Genomic DNA, 25,619 nt, shown 5'->3' on the forward strand with positions numbered 1-25,619 from the left:
TGCAGTTACTAAAACAGCTTTTTTCAGCTATTTATTTCTCACAACTTTGTGCTGAAATTAATAAAATTACGAATGTGTAGAAATATAAATGTGAAACATTTGATTTTTCTGATTGCATGGTTAAGCACACTCATATTTTGAGAAAATGCTCAATAATACACTACAAAGACCTTGCTAAATAACCTAAAAGGGTTATTTCTGGAATATGCCTTCAGTGAGAGGAAAGACTGCCTGCAGAAGGTCCCTCTGACCAACCCTAACCTTCCCCCTTCCACTCTGTAACTCACCCCATTCATACTGTCTCTTGATCTTTTAAGTTGCATTTTCAGGAGCTGGAGGGGGTGTGAAGTCCACTTCCATTAGCACAGTAAATTTGGATCTAGCACCATGTCTTCCTATTTTCCTATGACCTTGTGGCTCAGGACTCAGGCATGGCTAAATCAACTAGAAAAGTTAGTCTTTTAATTTGATGGAAAAGCTTCTCCATGTCAGTGTGTTCCATATTTGATATGCAATTGTCAAGGTCAAAACAAAAAAATGAGGGAGTAACTAAGAACCTTTCAGAGGTTGATGGATCCTAAACACTTCTTCAGCCCCTTACCAGGTACATCTTTGACAATTATGTGACGATTGACTTAGAAAGCATTGGGTGAAGTCAATGAGGCTGCAAATAAGTCTTAGGAGAGATGAAAGTAACATTTTAAAATGCAGTATGGTTTTCTAATGGGCAAAGGAAATTGTAAAACTTTAGTAGACTTAGCGTGTTTGGGAACAGTAAAACTTTTATTCGTTTACATGATCTGGTGAGAAATAAGTCCAGTTATTACAGAAGCCTAAAACCCAGCTGAGTGAACAAGGCTTGATGCTTATGAACTTGGCAACTGTAGCTGCAGTTGCTTGAAGCAACTGGGAAATTCTGTGAAACAGTAAATCACATAATTAAACCAATTTTAATTTTTAAACTGATATAATGATTGGCTCAAATGATCCAAGTACAAAGATGCTTCATTTTATATAGGGGTGTGAAAAATCCTCCCTATTCTTTTTGCAGGTTATTTACAACTTAGTGAAAAGTAGCATTGTACACTCATGACCCATTCACAACAACATAACTGCTTTTCATAAAAACAAGATCTTCCAAGTTATTAATCATAATTATTCCTTATTCAAAGCAGTGACTGATGTGTCTTGCTGCTGCGTGTAGGGCATTTGCACAGTACAGACAGTGCCTGGATCATGAATGAGTTCCATTCCCGAAGAAACAGAAATTCATCTTCATGTCTAATTTGTATCTAAGTTGGATCATGTACAGTCAACCCTCCACATTCGCAGGGGGTTAGGTGCACAGGACCCCTGTGAAAATAGAAAACCTGCAAATATCTCCATCCCACCCACAAACTCACTAGTGTCTCCTCTTTGCAGCAAGGAAATGCCAAAGAGATTTCTCTGGATGGGAAGGGCAGGAAGGCATGTTTTAGAGGCTTTCCTCTCTCCCCATTGCTTCCCCTCTCTCTATGGGGATGACGATTTTCCACAGTTATTTTTAAAAAATCAGTATGTTTTATAGCAGTTTGTAAGTATCAGTTGGTCGTAACTTGAACACTTGTGACTTGGGAACTGCCTGCACTGTAATTTTCAGCTTTGCTGAATCTCCACGGAAAACATTTGTGGAATCAGTACTGAAAAATTTTCTGACTTCTTGGTCTTGCAGTGATCTTTTAGTAAGAGTGCCCTGAATATTTATATTCATTTTTATCATTTCTGAACAGCATTTCTGGACACAACTGCCCTCTCATGGCACTGCACAAAACATCACAAGAACTCAATTATCACATTATGAATCTTCAAATGAAAAGCAATAAATAAAACTAACAAAAAACCATTTGAAATTTTAAAAATTAAGTTTTGGGGTAAGGAATTCCACAATTGTGGGGTAACCAAAAAACAGCCTTGCTACCTGCATATATTCTGGTTTCTCCTCAGATCATATAAATCTTTCACCTTTTTAGTAGAAGCAAATAGGAAGGTAGTGGAAGCAGTGCAGCAGTACACTGAATGTTCTATTTAGTTCATATTGTTGCATTCTGTGGATGGATCGTTCTGAACCATCTCTAAAGAAAGACCGTTATAGAATATGTTTCATGTTAACAGTAATCTAGCCTGAATGTAACCAGAGCATGTGTCACTGAGGCAAGGTCTGCTTTCTCCAGGTAAGGTGGCAGCTGGTAAGATAGATGAAGCTGGTAAAAAAGCTCTCCTGGCTATTGATCTCACTGTCAAGTGCACTGAATCCAAGAGCACCTTGAGAATGCATACTAACTGTTCAAGGGAACTGGAACTCCATTTTATACAGGCTGCACACTTCCTTCCAGATAAGAGAATTTCTATCTTGTTAGGATTAAGTTTCAGTTTGTTCATGCTCATCCATCCCAAAACTGACTCAGGACACATGTTCTAAATCTTCAACCAATTCCCTGGGATTTCAGGAAGGGAATGAAAAGACCTGTGTATAATCTACAGTTGATGACACTGCAGAGAAATCTTGCAGGTGACATCTCCCTGTGGGTTAACACAGATGTTAAAACATGAGTAAATTGCTCTGGAAACCCCTTGGGCTGAAGAGTAAGCTAAAAATGCTGCAAATAAATAAATGTTAAAAGCATGAGAAACAAAAGGGAACCTTGAGGCATCCAAAAGGCCAAGCTGGTGAGCAAATGTTCTCCGGCACTACCCTGTGGTCCTGCCCCTCCTGAGAGCACTAGAGCCAGAATAACAATGTACCTCCAAGTACAACTCCAGAAAGGATATCATGGTCCATGGTACTGAATGCTACTGAAAAATCCAGGAGAACTAACAGTGTCACATTCGCTTCTTACATTCTATGGTGGTTGCCTTAAACCAGGTGCCCTGAAACTTGACCCAATTAGAATGGAAAGACTTTAAATAATAAGTGTCCCCCATGACTGCCTGGAGCTGGCAGGACTCCACTCACTCTAGAACCATAAAAATGATGAATTTAAGCTTAGCATAAATTTCCTCAACCAATGAGTCTAAATTTGACTTTTCAGTAGTGGTTTACCAGTGACTCTTTCAGAAAGCCGGAACAACACCAGTCCTTAATGAAGTTTTTATTACCACTGAGGTCCATGTTCAGCCTAGCCCTGGCAGATTTTCCCAGCCAGGAATGGCACACATGCAAGCAACTTGTGAATATGTCGCACAAGCTTTGATTACCTGCAGTTCCCTGATTAGCTAGCATCAACTATGTGGCCAATGTAGCTGATGTTTTTAGCCAAGAACCCATGATTCAAAACTGGTAAGTAGAATCATTCCCCTTTCTTCACTGTTTCATTTTTTCTTTCAATGGCACTTTTACAGCAGAAGTTGTAATCAGAGTTCTTTCCAGTGGCTGCCATCTCTCCATCAGGGAACAACAGTACTTGTCGACACAGCATCTTCCCAAAAATGTGGGTGTATGGGGAATGGTTGCTGTCAGCCGGTAGCCACTAGATTTTTTCCCCCAGAACTGGTAAGCCCTCACATTGTGCCCACATTTCATCATCTCTTCCATATAAATCAAAACGCTCCCCCCCTCATGGAATCACAATATTTAATGGTATTTAAATTATTTTTAAAATGTCTAAAATGTTTTATGTACTGCCATTTTTATATCCTGTTGTGAACTGCCCAGAGAACTTTGGCTATGGGCAGTATAAACAGGTGCTGCTATTATTATGATTATGATTATTATAATACTAGATTTATATTCCATTTTCCAATAAACTGAAACAACTTACATAATTCTCCCCCTCCTGCTTTCAATCTTTTCTCCACAACCACAACCCAGTTTGTTATATTTTTATAACACAAAATTAGTTTCATTTGCACTCAATATCCTCCAAACACAGTAGAATCTGACTGGCTATATAGCATCACCACATTGCTTACATAATTTCTAATTATCATAGTTTGTATAAGGAAAACAAACTTTATGTAAAGGAAGGGTGAGGCACTGAAAGCACTGACAGATCTAGGCCTAGTATGAACTGATGTGAGGATGAACATTTTTTGATAAAAAAAATGTTGACCCCTAAAAGCACTACTTCAGCAAGAAAGCTAAAACAGAGGTTAATTAACACAACTCTCATTTTTGCTTTTGGAATTGAAAATTACAAAATCCACATAGTTCATCCCGAACCTTATGCACAGTAACCAGATCTTCAGTAAAGTTTAATGACCTTACAGCAAGAATGAATATAAGGATATCAAGTTAGATTCTCAGCATGCAAGGAACAGTTGTGAAATTAACCTTTGGATTAACTTAGTTTTGTTCAAAGCTGGGCCAATAATGTAAAGGAGTTATAACTCTCTCTCCTAAAGAAACCTTGAAATACATTTACAATTAGTTAATAAATGTTTTAAAAGTTTCAATCTTTTTTTAAAAGCTTTACATAAAACTTGATGACATACTTCAAACTAGGCAATAAATAACTGTCAGATATTGGTTGCAAACAGTATTGTGCTGTTTAAAATGTTTCTTTCCCTGGGAACTGCTTTTCTGAGTTCTCCAAACTGTTCTCAGAGGACCTTCTGATTTTACACAAGGCGTTTCAAGATATTCTCTGTAGGAGACTTTTTATAAGAAAGTTCACACAGAACACCAAAAGCTTCACTAGACCCCTTCCAAGCAACCTTTCAGGAAGGAAGGTATATAAGTTATAATATATGGAAGCAGATTTGATAATGGCCAACCCCAAAGATGAATACTTTATCAAAACTCAGCAAAAGGAGTGGTCCCCAAATCATTTGACCCAAACTTCCCTCCTGCTGCTGTTCTCATGTAATACAAGTTCCCCTCTAAGCTAGAAGGGAATGCACTTAAAGATTCATGTAAAACAAAATCACATTAAAGCTATCTCAAATCTCATTTTATAAATTTCAAGGAAGATGTGAAAGTTGACTATTAGCAGACCATTGTAGCAAGTTTCATTTTAAAGTGAAAACTAGGTAGCATAGCAGTTTAGAGATTGTGCTGTGGGTCAAGAGGCTTCATAATTCAAATGTAATGTCTGAGAATAAACATATTCAGTGGCCTGAGGTAAGCCATTATTTCTCAGAATTAGACCTATTGCAACAGAAAGATAATAATATGGCTCTACCTAACAAAGATGACTCAATTATTGGGTATTAAATGTTCTGAACACTCCAAAACACTATGGAAATACTAATGTGCTACTATTGTCAGTTGGCTCTATAGTTGGCAAAACCAAAGTAAATGAACAAATCACAAAAACATTGAATTAGGGGTGGGAGAACTAGAGATGTTTCAGCTTGTACAAACTCTGCAAATGTCACTTAGAACTTTGGTTTGGTTTAGCCCCATTTTTTGTTTATTTGTTTTTTGGTTTATTTAAACATGGAATGCAATGGAATGTGAGCAAAAAATGTACACTGCCCCCATTGTCTGAAGCATGAAAATATGCATTTTTGAAATGAGATGATAATTGTAAACTTTTCTTTTTGGAAATGGTTTATGGTTCAGGGTTCTGAAAAGGGAAGTTCAGATAATTTGTGAACAGAAACATTTTTGTACATCCCTAATGTGAAGATGAGTGGAGGAGAAGAGGAAAAGACTAAGGAAAAGATGGGCAGAAACAAGTAAGAGTTATGTGGACATGAGGATTTTGAGCTGTTGCGCAAGCAGGAGGTCTGACCACTCTGATTAGCAGCCCCAGTGCCATGGCAATATAGTACCTCACTGATGGAGCTCGTGTTTTGAGTGCGAGGAAGGAATCTGGCAAAGTTGTCTGGTTTGGGAAGCAGGGATTTTAGGAAATAATAGGAATTAGAGAAATAGGCTTAAAAGAATAGTGAATCCAAGAATTAAGCAGAGCTGGAGAAAACCCTACATAATACTGAGGGCCAAGGAAGGCTGTGTATATGGCAGGAAAGAAGATGACAAGAGGCTTTGGAAGACAGAGGACTCAGACTCTAAGAGAAAGGGGGCTAAAGGATTACTAGGTTTAAACCTGAGAGGGCTTTTCTACCTTTGTACAATTTCAAGGACAGATTTCTGTCATTTTAGGCTTCCCTCTGGTTCTTGCTTTTTAAGTTTTGAAGTAAAGAGCCTTGAAGCCCTGCATATGACTGATGATGCAGTTTGACTGACAAATTGTGCATAGTGGCCTCAAATTGATAATCCCTTATGTATGTCTTAGACATACACATGTGTCTTTATTACAAATCACAAACTGATTTGTAATAATCAGAGAAGAGTGGGAAATTGTGAGCTGTTTCTCTCTATGTTGGCCCCTTAAGGGAGGAATGAAAGGCCAGTACCACACTTCACAATTTTATTTTTTTTCTGTTTCTCTAGTGAAGTGGGGAGCAGTCCTGGATGATTTCTGGCTTTGGCTCCATTTCTGAGAGCTACAGTTTACTAATAGAGTGATCTTTCTCTCACTCCCCCGCACTTTCCACATGTATTAATAACTGATCCTATCCAATGCAGATTTTATATCTATCTCAGCTTCTTTTGATCATACCCAATGTAGAATGGGAATCTCTCATCTGCTTGCAACTCAGATTAGAAGGGTTTCACCCTGTTAACATGGCTAATTTAAAAAGCCAGCATGTGTTCAGACCCTGACTTTAGTTGGCATCAAGGGTGGGAACAGAAAGTGATCACAAAGTTCAGTGATATATGAGAAAGCTGAAGCCAGGATTGAATAGCTGCCTGCAGCTGATTGAATGGGCCTTGCCAGTAGGTGTTACTTCAGCCATTAATGAAGCTTGCTCTATAGACAAGGAAATACACATGTCTGCCAAGACATATAAGATATATCCAACTCAAACTCAGATCTGCCAGATTCTGAAAATACCATATATATATCTGTTCTCTATTTGCCACAACATCCAAAGCAATGTCTAACTGTGCTGGCCACATCCATACCTATCACTGTATTCATTGTATTTGAAATGACACTCTGACAAATTGTCAGGGTTTTCTCATTCATGGCTACCTCAGGTAATCAGTCAAACTAGTGCCTGCCATTTTGAGGACTCTGATTTAATGCAGCAATAATAATTCTAACTGTGGCTTAAACCATTCTCAGTAATTCCAAAACTTTTATTAACCTTGGCTTCTGGTTTGTTAAGTGTTTTCATCACAACTAAATATCAAAGCTCTTTCTTTCCTGGAGAAGCCAAAAATCATCACAAGGCTACTCTTCAGCTTAACCTGTATCACCATGAGAGTAATTTTTCACTCAGATGGTTCTTTCCTGAAATTACTCTAGCCTGAAGGTGTTTAATTCCCTGCAGTTGTAGCCTCATTAGCATCTTCTAATACTGTATTCTTTAGACCCTGTGCTTTGTACTTGATACCCTGAAGTGAAATCCTGAGAAATGAAGTATCTTACTTTCATGTATGTTAGAATGGGTAAACTTGCATGTCATGCTAAGCTACCCATTATTCAGAGTTCATTTTTCACTGAAAACAGTGAAGGAATATATAAGTAATCATAATATGTTCCTATTGCATAGACTTACATCCAAGAGTGGGTGGGGTGAGGATATGTTAAGCAGGGTCTAGGTTTGTAGAGGAGTATTTTCAGAAAGAAGGATAAGATCATGGGTAGACAACATTTTGGGGGCTCTGGGCACAGGCCATTTGAGAAGCTGCCCTGGCCACCATCACAAAATGGATGCACGGAAGAAGACCTTCAGCCACTTGCCATCTTCATTTCCTGGAATGCCTCTAAGTATTGGGGAAAGAAGATAGGAGCAGCTGAAGCCTCCATTTTGCTTTGAACCAATTCTAGCCTGAGAAGCATTTGTGGAATTACAGGAAGTGTCTCTTTCGGTGTATTCATGAACTTCTGTGTAAAATGTGTTGCAGTCTAAGGAAACAGTAAGAATACAAAGGAAGGAAGGAAAATTACAAACTATTTGTTAAGGTAAGATACATTTAGGTATTTCTTCAGTGATGAACCTGAAGAATAGCTTAAAGAACATGAAAACCAAAATTAGGTGGCTTTCAAAGAAAAGAAAGTTCACTATGGGTTATTTTATTCATCATATTATTTATTCATTTCCCTTACTTTATTTTTCTGGATAAAGCTTCTCTGCATATACAAATACAGTTGATGAAAAGGCAAAAAAAAAAAAAAATCCGTATTTCACCTACATGTAACATGAGGCAAGGGCATTTTTCTTTGAGATATTTGTACTGTAAATGCAGTGTTTATTAACGCAGATTGAAAGCAGGTGAGTGTCAGACCAAGTGTTTCTGATCTGTTTCACCCATAAACTTCAGTTTTCTCTGAAATAATAAAGCCTCTATGCTTCCATGGTTTCTCTTAACTCAAGCTACTAAAGTGGATTAAATTATGCGTTGTCCAATTTCAAGTGAACTGAACACACTAAGTTCTTTTGGTAACTGTGCTGAATTTATATGCTTTCAGCACAGAAAATATATACTATCTGCAATGAAAGAGAAATAAACAGATTTTAATTTTTTGTTGGAATTGTTCCAAACATTTCTAAGTATAAATACATTTAATTACATTAAAAGTACAAAAGAACACTTGCAGCTTGATCTTATGATCTTGCAGAGAGGTAGATTGGAACCATTAAGAAAACTGATGCATCTACTAGAACAAAGCTGCAAACCATGATGTTGCAATAGAAAAATGGCATACTTCAGAGCATACTTCACACATTCAGTGATATAGGGCAGCATAATTGTACTCATGCAGTTGTATTATGCATGCCCTCATGTGCAATTTCCATAATCAAATGTTGCTGGAGAAAGTGAGTGGCTGGAATGGGATTTTGGAATTCCATTGCTAACTGGCAGTCAAACTGTAGCACACTTTTCCCATAATTTGTGAGTGGCACACAAAGAGGCAGGAAAAGATGCTACCAAGGCTGCTTTCTCCCTGTCTTGCGTGTGCAAACCCATTCACTGCCTGGTTCAGCATTTACTTGCCTGTTACCTCTACTGCTGCAAGCAATCCGTTACTTAAAAAAGAGTCCAGTGTTCTCTTTTCACAAAACAAATGACCATGAACAGCTGCCTTCTGACCAATCAACAAGTAGTATGGAGTGAACAAAACAATCCCAACACTGGCACTGATAGCAGTACACCTTTAAAGAGCACTTATGCTCAATCACCAAACTCTGAAAAGCTTAAGCAGCAGTTTGGAATTCTATATGTGATGGCATAATAATCGGAGTAACAGCCTTGGTCTATGTTTAAGCAATAGGAATTAAATCTAGAGGCTGAGAGGTATAGATAGCACATGAAAGCAAAAGACTGAAAGGCATCATTTAACATAGATCAGGTCAAACAGATAACTTGATAATTCAACATCAAGACAAAAAAAATCTATTAATGGTAATCGGTGTGGTAATTGTTCCTCACTATTTTAAAGGTTTGATTTTCAAGTGTGCTTGCTGGACTATAAGAATGTTCCTCATTCAACAGCCTGTAATTTGCTTTATTAAAGGCTTTGACATAATTTAAATAATTATTTCAATTATTAATGCATATTTGGGTTTTTATTTTAAGCAGATTTAAATTATTTTGCTCATGTCAATGCCAACAATTACCTTATGTTGTGTGTATGTGTTCACTAATTACACAAGATAAGTTGTTGAAATTTGCATTACAGTGGTTTTGTATAAAGGCTTTTAAAAACCCAAAAGCAAACTCTAGTATTTATTGAATGATTCATTAGCACTATTTTTAACCTGCCTTTTATCCCAGGACATCAGGAGTCAGCAACTCTAGTGATTTAAAAGTCATTTCACTTGCATTCATGCATATGCCACAATAAAATAATAAATCATAATAAAAATAAATCAAAACCCTATAAACATAAAGCAGAATAATGTTTGAAACCAGCACGACGGTTTAAAATGCCCTAGCAAATAAGTCAGTCAAACTGGTGTTGAAATTACAGCAATGCCATTTTTATTTTTTGTAAGCCATTCTGAGGTTTGCACAAAGGACAGGGTAGAAATGTTTTGAGTTAAATTGTCAGTGCAAACAGAATTTCAGTGGGGAAGGCATTCCAGAGATAGGGGTGTCATCACAGAGAAGGCCTTCTGCTTCTCTCCTGTACAATGCGATTCTCTTGGTAAGGAAACTTGGGGAAAAGCTTCTTCAGAAGAACTTGAGAGCATTGACCTACTTTGTATATCTGCCATGGTCCAATGCACACACTTCTTTCTAGGTATACTTCAAAGCAAGAGGGATTATTTTCTAGGAACCTTGTCACTGTGAGAGTTAAATCCTATAGTGTCAAATGGATGATACCCAAATTAGTAACATAGCTAACTGTTCCAACTGTCCTTATTAAAGAGGTACAGTACTTCTTCACTGTCAAGTGTTTCATTATGAACAAAAGCCTTCGGTCAACATAATGGAGAGAAAGCAATTTCCCCCTTTCTGCTTTGGAGCACAGTACCCCCTGCTGCCAAAGTGACTGAGTACAAGCAACACAATAAGCCATGGTGGTTTATAAGTGAGGGGAGCCAGAATCCAGCTGCACAAGTCACTCTGTCAGGATTCAGACAACACAAGTCACTCCTGGCTTATCATGGCTTATTGTGTGAACTCTGTCAATGAATGAGTGTCCCATGGCTAATGAAAGTCTTCTCTCAGTGTAATGGAGACAGTGCTGCTTTTACCCTAATATGCTTTGAATGGTTAAGGGCTCTCTGGAGCAGATTTTGAGGGTAATATCTTGGGTGGAGAGGAAAAGAAAGCTCCATTGTGCAAATGGAGACCTCTAATAAAATGTCAGATATAACTTTCACTATTACTATTTTGACCTACTAGAATTACTTGTTAAAATAGTTTAAGACCCTAGATTTGCTATTCTTCATAGTTTAGCTCCTTAGTGTATCTAGATGTTAAAGCACTGAGAAGAAACGTAGTAATTAAGTGTGTTGATCCTGCGAGAGCATTTAACCAGAATTTTGAAACAGCAAATGTGTCATGAGCCCGTCTTTCTCCTGAGTGCAAAAGGCTTCTGACTAAAGTATTTATTATATTAAAACAGGCCGACGAGGCTGGTTTTGTGCTACAAAAACACCAGTGAAGTTAGAGTATTAGCTATTAGAAAAATTGAGCTGAAAGAGAAGAAATTGATTCTACACTGAATGCTTCTCCTCCCTTCCCAGCCAAAAGGAGTTTGTGCCACCTTCATGGTGGTTCATGCTGTTTGTTGGCCAATTAGTGGGAACATCTGCCACTACTCAATTGGTTTGCCCTTCTGAACTGATGCCAGACTGGGGGTTTTATCTGCCTCCATTGCACTCTGCCTGTTTAATGGGGAGTGGTCTCATTCTCTCTGGCTTCTTGGCCTATTGCTAGGCCTTGGCATTTCTAAGAATTTCAATCTTGCCTCTTCTTTCAGTTCTGATTCAGTCTTTGGGAAAACAACCTTGAAGGGCTATATTTTAGGAGAAGTGAAGCTAGCTCTACAGAATGTTCACTTTGCACCATTATAAACATATAGTTAATATCAAATCAAAAAAACAATTGCTGCATTTTTAATTATTGCAAATCCCTATCTGAGAAGGAACATGAGTTATCCTCCATTTTTTATTTTGATTTTAGCATATAATGGACTTAAACACTGTGCATTCTAGACAGCTCCAGCCAAAAGGCTAACAGTTTAGACATAGAGATCCAGATGTTGCACTCCAAGGAGCAGAATATTAAGTTCAGCAGGGTAGAAACTTTCAACTTAGGAAAAAGAAGCTTAGTGTATTAAAAGTTTATTTGCAAGCCCTTCAGACATGTTGAAGTTGGGGGAAAGAAACAAAAAGTAAAAGATAAAAGCCTAAGGCAGAGGGGTGAGAAGCAGAGAGAAAGGGGTAGAGGGAGAAGGAAGCTCAGAGTCCTAGAGGAAAGAAAGTGTTGGAGCTGTTAGAACTGCCTGAACCAACACTGCCTGATAAACCTAAATAAAATAGGGACACAGTCTAGCTGGGTTAGCATGATATGTTTTTCCTGTTACTCATGTATGTGGGTACAGGGGTATATATCTATTCAGATTTCAAAATATTTCCCTCTTTACATTTGTTTTCAATAAAATTGAAACTTCAGATAATACTAAATCTAACCTTGCACTATCTACAACATGGGTCCTCAAACTACGGCCCACGGGCCGGATCCAGCACACCATGCCCATTTATCCGGCCCGCCTCAGAGGTTTTGGACTTTTTGCACACGCACGCATGTGGTGAGGCGGTGGCTTGCTTGCGCGGAGATCGTTTTGGACTTGCTCGGAGAAAATCTCTGTGCACACGCACCCCCACCTTGCCGTGCGCGCCTGCCTCTTCCTCGCCATGTGTGTGCATCCCCCCGCCGCCCCCATCGCCAGCACCTTTCAACTGGCCTCCTGTTGAAAAAGTTTGAGGAACCCTGATCTACAAGGACTGTTAGTTGTTGTACTCCTTTTGTTAAAAAGAGAGGGATTAGAGTACCTAAAAGTATGCTCAAGATGGAGTTAGTTTCCTTCCTTCCCCATAAGTGCAGATGGATGTAGGGAGATAGGTGATAGCAAAATTCCTTGACTTCAGATGCAGAGTGCCTCTCTCCTTCACAACCTACCCAGACATTATACTTGTCACACAAGGCCTTCCTCTGAGAGTGAAGCAGATTAAGCAATTTACTTAGGAATTCCTAACTGGCATTAAACAGCATGAATGTCTTATAGAACAACATCCCTGACAGATTTCCACAAGTACCAATTTTACTACTTGTTCTGCACTCTTGTAAAACAGATTTCCTCATACCTTGTAACCTGCTGACTGCTTCTTAATTATATATGAGAACTGTAGCTATGCCCTCACTTATCAGAATGAAGCGCCTGACATTCAATCTCCAGTAGAAAAAGGGACATTCTTTCAGTGTAAATTCCTACCAACAATTCATGAACATCTAAATCCAAAATAAACCCTCATCATATACAACAATATTCATTTCCCTGAATTAGGAAAATGGAAAAAAAGAAAACAAAAATCAGACAAAAAATTTATCATGGGCTAAGACTTATTTAACCCAGTCACTGTCCAGAATACTGTAACTTTGAATGTCTCTGGCTGCTTCAGTATGAGAGCAGGAGGCCACTGATCCAAAACCTCTCTAATACTACAGCCCACAAGGCCTTTGCTAATGGACATTCCCCTTTTAAAACCTAGCCTGCTCTTACCTTTGATGTGTCCTCGCTCCCACTCCATTTCCCTTCATGTTTCCAGGAGGAAAGACTCGCTTTCTGAGCACTGGGTAGAGAAGTGCTCTTATCTCTAACTGGCTGCTGACTGAAGAGAAGAGCTTTTCCCTGCTTAGAGATGGGCTGTGGTCTGGGGAGGAAGCATTAACTTAATACAGTCCTACTTTCTTCTAAGACTTATTCTTCTTAGTTCTGAGTAGACATGGTCCTCATGATTTTATGTGCGTGGGCATACAGAAGCTTGGAGAAGTGAAGAGAAACAGTTTGTGGAGGAAGCAGTTTGTGAGAGGAAAACAGATTTCCAGAAGGTTCTAGAAAGTTGAGGTAACAGCAAGAGCTATGATTCCAAGGCACCCAAATGGTGGTCAGAAAAGAACTGAAGAAAATGGTGGGAGCCATTCCTATTTATATCAGACAGAGAGGGGCAGGGCTCCCACCAAAATCTTTCTGACAGGCACCACTCTGGTGCAGAGCCCATATGGTGTGATGCACAGAGACCAAGAAGAACTGGGATGCTGGCTGAAAGTGCAGCTGTGTGATTCAGTCCTACTTTCTTCATGAAAGCAGAAGGAGTTCATCTTGCTGATTTGTGAGTAGGCTTAACATTGGAAACACTCACATCCGGCTCTGTCCACTCTACCTTTGGGCCTGCCCATGATAGAATAAAGATCACAAGGCTGTTTTCAAACTGGAATTTGGTCCCAGGAGTAAAATATTTTCCCACCTCTGCAGTAAGCTATCCTACTATTTACTATTTAGTAAAGAGGCAAACTTCAGAAGATTAGCCACAACTTGTAACAAGGAGGGTAGCATACCATGTGGAATATTTTCCTATTTGTAATTATTTCACATACAATCTTCACACTGAGTATACTGTTCCAAGAATCAGTAAATCATTGCTGCATAGACAGAGAATGTCAGTCTTGCTGTGTGACAGTGTCGTGTAGTGGTTAAAAGTGTGAGACTGGGACCTAGGCGATCTGGGTTCTAGTCCTCACTCAGCCATGGAGCCAACTGTGAGGCCAGTCACAGACTCTCAGGCCAACCTACCTCACAGGGTTGTTGTTGTGAGGATAAGAATGAGAGGATGAAGAGAATTATATAAGCCGCCTTGAGTTCCTTGAAAAGATATAAATTTACATAAATAAAAGCACATATTGACCCTGAGAAATGCACCAGGAACCTATCATGATGGCAAAACCCTAAGATTTACTGACTGGTAGGGTAGATTACATTGGACAGGGATCACAGCCATAGCCACCAATGTGCTCTCCTCTTCCCAAACTAAGCTTTGGAGCATCTTTCCACTGTAGCCATTGGACTATGAAGTCAAGGGTCTTACCATGAAAAGTTTATGAGTTTAAACAGAAATATTATGGTGCAGCAGCCAGAGTAATGGCCATTGATATAGGAAAGGCAGGCTGAAACTGTTAGTCAGCCTAAAATGCAATTGGGTAACCTTGGGAACCTCAGCTTAGCCTATGTTACATAGGGAATGTGAGACTAACCCATCACTCTGCACTCTACAGATCATTCCTTGCCCAAAAGGAGGAAAAACAAATGCAATAAATGGATAGTATCCTATTTTGCACAGTCATTTTTTAAAAGCACTCTAGCAAATAATTGCTCTAGATAAGCAACTGCAAAAACACTGGGAGTCTCCAGCCCTTCTGATGCCTCTCCTTCTTGGTCATGGTTCATGCTGCTTTGGCTACATAAGGCTTGACATTTGGAAAATGAGTTTGCTATTAGCATGTAGGATTCTTGTGCTTGGGGTAAGGAGTGAAATCTTAGGAAACACAGCAAGTGAGCTATGAGACAGAAGGCTCCCAACCGGAGAGAAAAAGATAAGCAGCTGTGTCTTGTGATGCTAGTGCATTAGAGAACCTTGCATTTGGTGCCAAAGTTGAAAGGAGTAAAAGAAAAGGAAGTGGGGCATGTGCTTTCGTCCAATTTGACCAGATAATAAATCTTAGCACATGAGCCATGGTGGAAAAAAATAGAGGAGAACATTTGAGAGGAAGGAAATTGCTACAGAGTAATTGAAACAAATGCAGATTTTCAATTTATCACTAGAACATACTGTAGGAAGGAATTTGCTGCTAGATGGGAACAGCTATTTAATCTTCTGTGTTAACAAAAGGTTCATAGGAAACCAATCTATCCAGTACATTTCACTAATAATATTTATAGTGACAAGAATGAAGCAGACATGTTTATTTAGAAAACCCCTTTCTAAAGGATATAACCAATGCTTAGAATGTTCTGGAATAATGTTATCAGTCTTCAAATTTCTGCAGTTAATTATACAAGTAAATCTCACTGTAGCACACTTTAGAAAATCATATGGCCACAAAAGCCCTTGGCATTTTGGGACAGCCTGCTATATTAAAGCTAACTTAGAATACCAAATTTACCTAAAGAAAGCAAAGACAGGCAACACAGCTGGAAGTGTCTACTCATGTCCCAGAGCAGAGGGCACAAGATCAAAGAGAGCACAAGGGGAGGGGCAGGACTGCATAGTCACCAGCATAACAAGCCCCTTATAACAATTGTGCTGGTGACCACTGGCTCCCAGAAGCTTTAAACTACTTAAAATGAAAAATGATCAGGCCACACATTTTGGCTAATAGAGAAGGCAAGAAAGAGAAAGATGTGTCACTTAAAACTGTGGCTAAGTTAACTCAGATCTAGATCCAGGAATGGATGCGGATAAGATGGACATACAAATCACAGAAACCTGAAACTGTATTAGACTTTTGGGCTGATTTTCAAGAGCTAGATTTGACCTATGGTAGGACTGCATTCAAAACATTTAATGCATTATTATGTTAAAATTAGATTTCACTTAGATATTTTAATCTATTGTTACCTATTGAGAGACTTTATAATGAGATGGGCTAGCAATTAAGTTGATGAATTACCTCATAACCACAGCTACTGATTTATCAATATCTCAAGCATCTGTCTCTCTTGGAGAAACCACACAGATCTCTAAAAAGCCAGTGAAGTCTAGCAATACAAAGTAAGATCACTGTCAACTGCAATGAAGAATTGGAAAGATTTGTAAAAGTCTGATTTTTCATCTCTTCCTTGAAGTTCAAAAATATCCAGAAAATACTTTGTTATTGCAACTTGGGTTTTTAGTAAAAGGTTTATACTAACTAAAGTAACAAAGAAGGCATCTCTTAAAATGACATCTTTACAATAAAACCCATCTGGTCTCAATTTCAGCAGGCACAAGAATTTCCAAGGAATATCCCTATTTTGCTACTAACATAAGCAAACACGGGAGTTATATATTAAATACCATCACTATGGGATGGGCGTATTTTGCACCATTCTAAGTTCATTTAACTGGCAACCTTCAACTGCAGTTGATAATTAAGGGAAGAAGGATTACCCTTATAGTGCTAAGCAAATTCCTGGGATGGTAATTTAGGCTATACACCTAGTCCCCACCCCCCTGCAGTTTCAATTGGATACAGATTCTTCTTTTCTTTATCTCCCAAAATTGTTATGTAGCGTTGCTATGTGCCACTGAATAGTTAACACATTCTCCCCTAAGGGTGGCTACATTTCAATGCTGGTTGAAGTGATCCTTGTTTAAACATTACTTAACTCATGGGAGTGCTACAAAACTTAATTAAATTAATTTCTTTAAAGTGCTTCGGGTTTTCAGATGAAAGGTACTATAGAAACACAGAGTACTATTAACATTTTCAACTTGGTGGAGCATATTTGGATAAACATCTACACCGGTCTTCACCCACTGCCTAACCCTTCAATGCTTCAATTATCTTATTCTGTGTATTTTAAAAATTTGCAGATTCTTCACTTCCTGGTTTCACCTTCAAGTGGAAAAAATGTAAATACAAATGGCTAAAACAAGATATAACTGTACTTAAAACCCTTCTCAAACACAGAGAATGCTCTTTTTCTCCTGCAGTCCTCTTTCCCCTCCATTAAAAATGTATATAACGAAACGCATAAAGACGACAAAACACAGAGAACAGACATCCCTGTGTTATGCAACTGGCAACAGTGGTATTTTTCAATAAATGTACAAGGTAGCAAATTCAAAACTGATCAAAGGAAACAATTTTTCACACAACACTTAATGAGAGCAGGAAATTCAGCATCACAGGACATTGCAGAATCTGGCAAAATCCAGAGGTGGAAAACGTGAATTTAGCAAAAAGGAAAAGTATTGTCTTCTCAAGACTGCAGACTATAAGGAACAGCTCAGAAGTGCCCTAACACATAGCAAGTTATTTTTAATAGAGAAACCTAAATAGAGTGCTCTGTTTTTCTCTCATATGATCTAATTCTTTTAGATAAAGTTTGGGGTCTCAGAATATATGCTTTTGAATACTGATATTTGAGGCTGGTAATTCCAGCCATAAAGCCTGAATGAAAACAACTGGAGGAAGTGTATTTTGCACAAGCTTACACAAGGAGAAATACTAGCAGACTTTGCATACTTGATTGTCTAAAAGAATTCATGACCTCCACAAAAAAGACTAACAAAATTCCACAAGATTCTTCATCTCCAGTGAAAACATTTAAGTTAAACCTAAACTTCCACGTTTCATGAAAAGCAAAAAATGGGGACTGTATTAGAACTGGCCAACACCAGGTACATGGGCCTGTGGCCCTCTTCAGTACAGGCCTTTTCCACCTTTGCTGAAACATCAACATTGGATATGGGAGAATAACAGCTTCACTAGATCTGCACTCATCTTGAATCTAGTGTTGCACAGTGGAGTTAGCATCAGTTGCTCTAGCTTGTCTAGGCAGCCAACTATGCAGCATGGAATGTCAGCACCCAATATTTTCTCAGTGAATGAACTGCAGGGAGAATATAAATCTTGTGTTTTACTATTACTCAGGAAGGAAGAGGAAGAGAAAAGAGAGAAAGAAGGATTCTCCATCAGCTCCACTGGCTCCCGATTGAAGTCCGGGCCCAATTCAAGGTGTTGGTTATGACCTATAAAGCCCTAAATGGCTTGGGACCTGGATATCTAAAGGAACGCTTGCGCCCATATATGCCCTCCCGCCCCTTGAGATCAGCAACGGATGCCCTTCTACGGGAACCCTCTGTGAATGATATTAGGAGCGCGAGTACCCGGAGGAGGGCTTTCTCTGCAGTGGTGCCCCATCTATGGAATGCGCTCCCCAGAGAGGTCCACCTGGCACTGTCATTATTTGTTTTTCGGCGCCAGGCTAAGACCTTTTTATTTAAAACTTATTTTAATTGCTAAATTATTGTATTTATTAGGATTTTAAATTAGCCAAGAATGCACCGGGGGGTTTTAAATGTGTGTGTGTGTGTGTGTGTGTGTGTGTATAATATTTTTGTGAGCCGCCCCGAGGCTTTGTTGCAATGGGGGCAGCATAGAAATGTTTTAAATAAATAAAATAAAGGAGGCAGGGAAGCCTTAAAAAGGAAGACTTGGGGAAGGGACAGAAAGCTGCCTTTGCAGAGAAACCTGTGGTGATACCCAGAGGATGATATGGGATGCATGGAGAGAAAAAGAGCTGAGTTACTCAGTTGGAGCTGTGGGTGAGGAAAATGAGAAACAAGGGTGATTCCATCTTGCAGCTAAGGGCAAAGAGTTAAGAATGCATGTATTAGAAGATGAAGAAAGGAGGAGAGGGATAGATTTGGAAAAAACCTATAGTGGCACATGTAGAGAGGGGAGTCAGCTGTTGAATAGTACAGTCTACTCAGATAGATTCATCTGCTTCTGGGGAGGGGGAGGAAGGGCAGAGTTGGGCAAATGACTTGGCAGTGTCAGGGCTACCTAGCAAAGATTTTCAGGCACAGCAAGAGAACTAGCCCACTCTGGAAAAGGAAGGGGACATTTCAGAACTGGGGGTGGGGGGAGGTGACTGACTGAGTTCCTTGAACCATTAGGAGATGACAGGTAAAATGAGGGGACCAATTATTGAGTGCCTGACATTCCCACTGTCTAGTCCTCAAGCATCAGGAGCCACCGTGTGAGTGAAGTCAGAAGCTCACAGGGAGGGAAGGAGAGGAAATTTTATTGTGCATTCAACCCTTTACATGAGCAGATTCTTCTCCCACATCTTAAGGCAACTTCTTTGATTTATAGTGTTCTGTTACCTGTTAGATCTTATTAAAAGAACTGTGCTTCTAAGGTCTTGTCTGAGTCTACTGGAGAGGAAATGAGGGAGAGAGAAACCTGCTTATGACAGGGCAATGGTGATAAAGAAAAGAAAGATCGAGAGAGTTAACAGAAAGCAATTAAAAGTTGGTCACCCAACTTTTAATTAAAAGCATTAATTTTAACTGGGTGTTTATAAGAAGAATTGTTTCAGATTGGACTACATGTGTTATAGTTTGCACTGTCGTTGTCAATGTCAATTATTTAAACCCCACAAAGAAGATTGTACTGTGTTTGCTTCCTTTCAGCATAACTTTTTATTTCCTTTACCTTAAAGACATGGACCTATTGTGGCCACCCTGCTGTTCAAGCTCTGTTATGGGTTAGATGTTCTCATTGCATGAGAAACTACATGGCACTTTGAAATTAACCCCGGGTGCAGGTAATTAGCTGCTAGGCAAATACCACGGCTTTTGTTGAGTCTTTCACAAAACATCACACTGGCATTGCTTCTGACACTGCAATCTTCACTGAGTGCTGATTAAGGCTGATGCAATACATTAAAGTCTATGACTTAATCTTTAGCATGGTCGGATTTTCGGAAACATTTTGAAACTTGGTAATGCTTCAGTGCTTTTTCACTGTATGTTAATTTTATTGGAAAAGAGGATCTTGATGGGAAAAAAGGAAAGAAATGGCTTGTTTTGGTCACACAGCTACAAGGTGTTGCTACAGGTGCATCTCATCTGATTAACTATATGTAGGAGGGCCAAAATTTTTTAAAGTACTGTTTCAACAATTAAAGGATAGTGCTACTGCAGCACAGGACTCTAAAATAGACAAAGTATGCTGAGTCCACTCTGGAAATACATTATTTCCTGGATGACTCCTGGACAAGGAGTCCTGCCTGAACAAACAATCTGGAGCCTTGAACTGTTTTGGACCAACTATCTATGTCTTGTACTGTAACAATGAAGTCATTGTCACATGTCAGGGAAACCTGATGCAAAATATTTATTTACTTACTTACTTACTTACTTACTTACTTACTTACTTGGAATTCTTGTATGCCACCCCATTCGCATACACCTCGGGGCGGCTTCCAACAAATAAATATCAATACAAAATATCAATAGAAAGAATCAGTGGGATATTGCAACTTCTATATATAAACTCTGTAGAAAAAATAGGGAGGAAAATATTAGGAGTTGTGAAAGGATATCATCCAGTAACTAGAAGATTTAAGAGGAAAGATCACTTCCACACAATCACTGTGGATAGTAATACTAGAACAGAAGAGTAATTTAGTGCTGACCTTAGAGTAGTGGAACCAGAATGCACAGCACTTTATTAGTAGGGACATGGACATCATTTCTCACCACCCACAGAATTCTGTTTCCTTTGAGCTTAGCTGCAGTCCTCACAGTACCTAGGGGAAGGATTACTTTTCCCAGACAGGCCAAATAATAATAATAATAATAATAATAATTCACAGAATGCATAATTATTCTGTGGAATGCATTATTAATTTCACTGCCACAAGATAAGATGATGGTCATTAGTTTTTAAATGGGTTTAAAGGGGGATTAGAAATGAATCAGTGGATACAGTTCTTGATACCTTGAACTGCCTCATATAGAGTCAATATGCCATTGAGCAACGGTGGCTGGGAAGCAAACGTAGCAGCATGCTACTGCTTCTGTGCCCTGCTTCCCAGAGGCGTGCAGCTGGCACTGTGGGAAGCAGGATTTTGGAGTGGTCTTTCAGTTTGATCCATCAGGATTCTCCTTTTATTCAAAAGGATGGGAGTGGTCAGCAACTAAGTCCAGAGCCCAGGACTCAGCTTCAGCTTATGAATGCATCCATGCCTACTTCCAAGTCACTCCCAAATGTTCCCCAACTCTACCATAGCCTGAAAAAAGAAAGCAATGAGAAAGGATCCTATATGCAGTGTGCTTATTATCAGAGCAAGATGAAATACAGACAGACAGAGATATGTCCATTATGGAGCTACAATGTCTGGAAATGAGAAATAATCTGTTAAAAGGCTCTCTTTGTTTCGCAAGTCTGATTGTCACAAAAATATAAAACAAGAAGTAAACAGTGCTTGTGAACATGGTACAAAATGTTCTACTTAGCTGTAGTTTTAGGAGTTGAATGCAGATGTTATTGATGCAGTGGTTATATACTATATTGTCTTAGGGGCTACGCCTGGTTTGTACTGCCTCTTCTACAATCTGGCATAACTTTTACTTTGTGCCTTTGTGGCTGGCAGAACATTTGTAAAAAAATACAGGATATATTAGGAAGAAACACAAGGTCATCATTTAGAATAGAATGACAGGGCATAGTTATTCTTGTGCTCTTCCTTCTCCCTGTGATTAATATTATTGGGTCGAACTTCCTGAATATCTAGCTCTTTAAACATATGCGATTGGCATATTCCTGAAAATGCTAGTATAAATGAACATAGCAGCCTTGAAATGGCTTACCTTGGAATCTCTTCTTTAAAAAAAAAAATTGATAAGGTCAGAAATTCCGCTGAAGTAATGCAAACTGCTTGTGTGAGTTTAAGTAGCTCTTTAGATCCTGACCCAATAGACTAAAAATGCACCACTCTGGGAAAATTAGTGGATGTGAGAGGATTGGTTTAAAGGCAGGGGTCTAAAGAAATGTTTTAGGAATTTCTTAAGCTTGAGTAATCTAACAGTTGCAAGATGGACAAATGAATGCAGTAGATTCAAGTATTGTACTCCCTCTGTTGGACTTTCATCTTTCTTATCTGACATTTCATTTTTAAACTTGCTTAAAAGCTAATTCTTAAGGGATGTGTAGTTTCATGCTTAGTGCTTAAGTATATTGTTCAGCAAGCCAATAATGCATATTTTCTTTGTTATGCTTGGGTAGGCAACAGAAACTCAAAGAAATCTATGAAAGTGAAACCTCCCTAATGATCTTCGGATAACAGTCCTTATCTGCAGTTGAAACACTATTTGAACTTTTCTGTCTACTATTGTCAGGAATGAAATGTAGTTTTATGTTTTATTTTAAGCACCTGTTCAGTTTCATCAGTATTCAGACGTCCACATGCTTTTGCAGCATCCAGTCCTCAAACACAATGCAGTGCAAAGTGTCATAAACAAAGAACAGGACACAGTGGTTTGCTTGCTTGATTTTGTGGGGAGGAATTTTAAAGACATATCGGCAGATCTGTGCAAGAACAAGCAGACCATGGACAACATTTCCCCCAGTTATATGTATTTCCCTTCTACTTTGTACTTTTTATGGTCTATTAATGATTAAATCCTGAAAATTTAACTTTTAAAGATGTTTCTAGGCCTCACTGGTTGCCGAGATAACAGTAAAGACTGGACTCCATCAATGAAAATGTACTGCACTTTAAATTTGCTATTGTTTCAGTTCTCACAATTTCAATATTGTTATGCCAGTGAACTCATGATTTATGAAGTGTTTGCAATTTACTTGGGCTCACCTCATTTGCTACTGGGAAGCAATGTATCATGCTGATCAATAATACTCCCATTTTGAACAGCATGCACTTTTAACTGTGAGTGTTCCGTTCCTTTTAGAGTAAGCCTACGACAAGCCTTTAGCAGATAAATGGAGAAGTTGGTGACTGTAAGCTCCTGGGTATCTGGAGAGTTATCAACATAGCTGCCTCACATAAAAATATAAGAAGCAGTTGTGGAAGTGCAGCATGGATGATAAGGATGCATACATTTCATGCATTACAGAATCATATGTAAGACAAGTGGTAAGTTTGCATACCACAATAAGGCACCAGTAATGCCATATTTACTTGGCTTGAGAAGTTTATTGTTTGGAGGAATGCTTTTGCCCTTCTTTGAGAAAAAACTACATGAACAAAGCCCTCCCCCCGCCCCACACACACAAAATGGAATCTCAGCTTGTCCAAGAACAATCAGTTCTGCCTTTTTAACAGCTAGTTAAGATGCCTTGAGAACCCCTTTTGACAGGGTACCACTAGATGAACAGATTTGACTGTTCTGTCAACAAGAACACCAAGCCGCGGCCTGGTCTTGTTATTACATGGGCAATGATGAAATGGCACAAGTATCTAACTGATGAAGGAAATGTATCGCCAATCTCATCAGAACTGGGCGTAGTCTACCGCTCTGCTCCCATTTCTGCTTTGCCAACTGACAAGGCTCAAATAGAGCCTTTGAAGCCAGCACAACTACCCTGTCTCAGTTCAGGAGAGCAGCAGACAGATGGCAGATAGTGTAATTATCACAGCATCATTACCCTCAACAGCATTCATGAGCTTGAAACACTGCCATTTTCAAAGCCAATGAAAAAAGAGGCATAAATTCAACAAAATGCTGTGTGCTGCAGCGCTGCATAAACAATAGACCAATTCTCATGCAACCTTGGACCATAACTGGTAATTAATAACACTAATGCACATGTCCAAATTTTGCTTTACATAAAAGTCCAGGAAGAAAGGACATAAATTTAAGGCACAGAATAAAAAAGCTAAAAACGTAACAGATTTATGCTGTAAAAGAGAGTTTCCCATTATTTTACTCTGTTTTAAAAGAGCTTTTTGTGCTTCTACAAAAGGTATACAAAACAATGTCTAGGAACATCAGCTTAGGGCACAAACCTGTGCATATTCAGACAGTGAAGGAAGGAAGGATGGAAGGAAGCAAGCAGCTCAGAATATCAATATCTCAGAATGTCACATGTCTCTGACATATCACTACAATGATATTGTGCCTTATGCCAGAAATCTTGCAAATACAAAGATGCACCAAGAGCTACATTGCTTATTTTAAAGAGTGCATCAGGAAATTTTGCAAGTTTCCCCCCAGACAATTGGTAGAGGTGGGGGGAGCTATTAGAATCTACCTATTTAGGTGAATCATACTACTACTTTGTTGTTAAGCTAATGGTCTAAAGCAGGGCACTGATTTCATATCATGGTTGAAATAACTGAACATGCAGGAGTGATGTTCTGTGGGTAGCAAGAAATGACCACGCAACAAATGGAGGTTGTTGAAAACATCCGTGATAAGTGCTGTCACTAAAAAGAAGTACAGGAAAAAGAAGCAGGACCTTCTCTGTCGTCCCACTTCACCTTTAGAATTCCCTTCCATAGGAGGTGCGACTGGCACCCACTTCACCTTGCTTCTGGTGCCAAGTTAAGACCTTTTTAAAATTTAGTATCTGTTTTTAGATTATGACGATCGGGCTTGCTGCTCCTTTATTGTTTTACTCATTTATTGGTTGTTTTATTGGTTATATAGTGTTTATTCTCCTGCTGTATTCACATTACCATTTAGTTTTATCTGAATTTTCTATTTTTATTCTGTATCACCTTTTATGATTGCACTGTGAGCCGCCCAGAGAGCTTTCTGGCTATGGGGAGGTATACCAAGGAGATGGATGGATGGATGGATGTCTGCAGCCACCCACACTACGTGAGCTGTGCATTACATCCTATTGCAACCCCTCTTTTGGGAAGGTTTTGCGGGTGTGCTTGGGCCAGGCCCACCATATCAGTGATTACTGCAATCAGCTCTTCAAAGTGGCTCCATGGTTGAATCAACAACACAAGTTGTTCTTAGGCACAATTTAGGAAGTGGAAATATGTTTTCACATTGTTTTCAGTAGTCAATGGAAAACAATGCTAATTTAAATAGTTGTGACAACCCTTCCTGCATTTAAGGTTTCTTTCCATTCATTTAAAACAATCAATTGAGTTTGCTTAGTGCTCAAGTACTAGTTCTGTAATGTAATATTTGGTCAGTCAGAGCAAACAATGAACAAAGGGATTATTTCATTTCAAATTGGATGGTTCATAGTAACAAAAAGGAATTGGCCCTTCCTTGTTGCACTCATCCTCAATACAGAATTCTTCTATTAGAAATATAAGCCTGGGTCAAGAATGACAGCTCTTCTCCCCTACATTCTGACATGTTTTGATAGAAAGCCTACAAAATTGTAAAGAGCTTGGAATTATATACAAAAATAAAAATATGACAAAAAAGGAAGCTTTCATCTCTCATGGCAGCTAAGGCTGTTGTTGTTGATACATATGGAAAAAATTAGGCCCAATTATATGTTGTGCTTTGGCACTGCGGTTCCAACTTTACCACAAACTTTGGAGTTTTTTTTCCACAGATATACCATTACAACCAGTTCCACTCCTGAACATTTGAACTCAAACCTTATTACAGACATTTTTGTT

General features: G+C 38.9%; 1 protein-coding gene across 2 annotated transcripts in view; it reads right to left on the reverse strand.

Moving 5' to 3' along the window:
• The window catches only part of BBS9 (Bardet-Biedl syndrome 9), a 271,501-nt gene that overhangs the window by 15,805 nt on the left and 230,077 nt on the right, over positions 1–25,619 (reverse strand). The gene's annotated exons all lie outside the window — the stretch shown is intronic.

This window comes from Varanus komodoensis, unplaced genomic scaffold, assembly GCF_004798865.1.
Source record: "Varanus komodoensis strain SLA01 unplaced genomic scaffold, ASM479886v1 scaffold10, whole genome shotgun sequence".
Taxonomy (NCBI): Eukaryota; Metazoa; Chordata; class Lepidosauria; order Squamata; family Varanidae; genus Varanus; species Varanus komodoensis.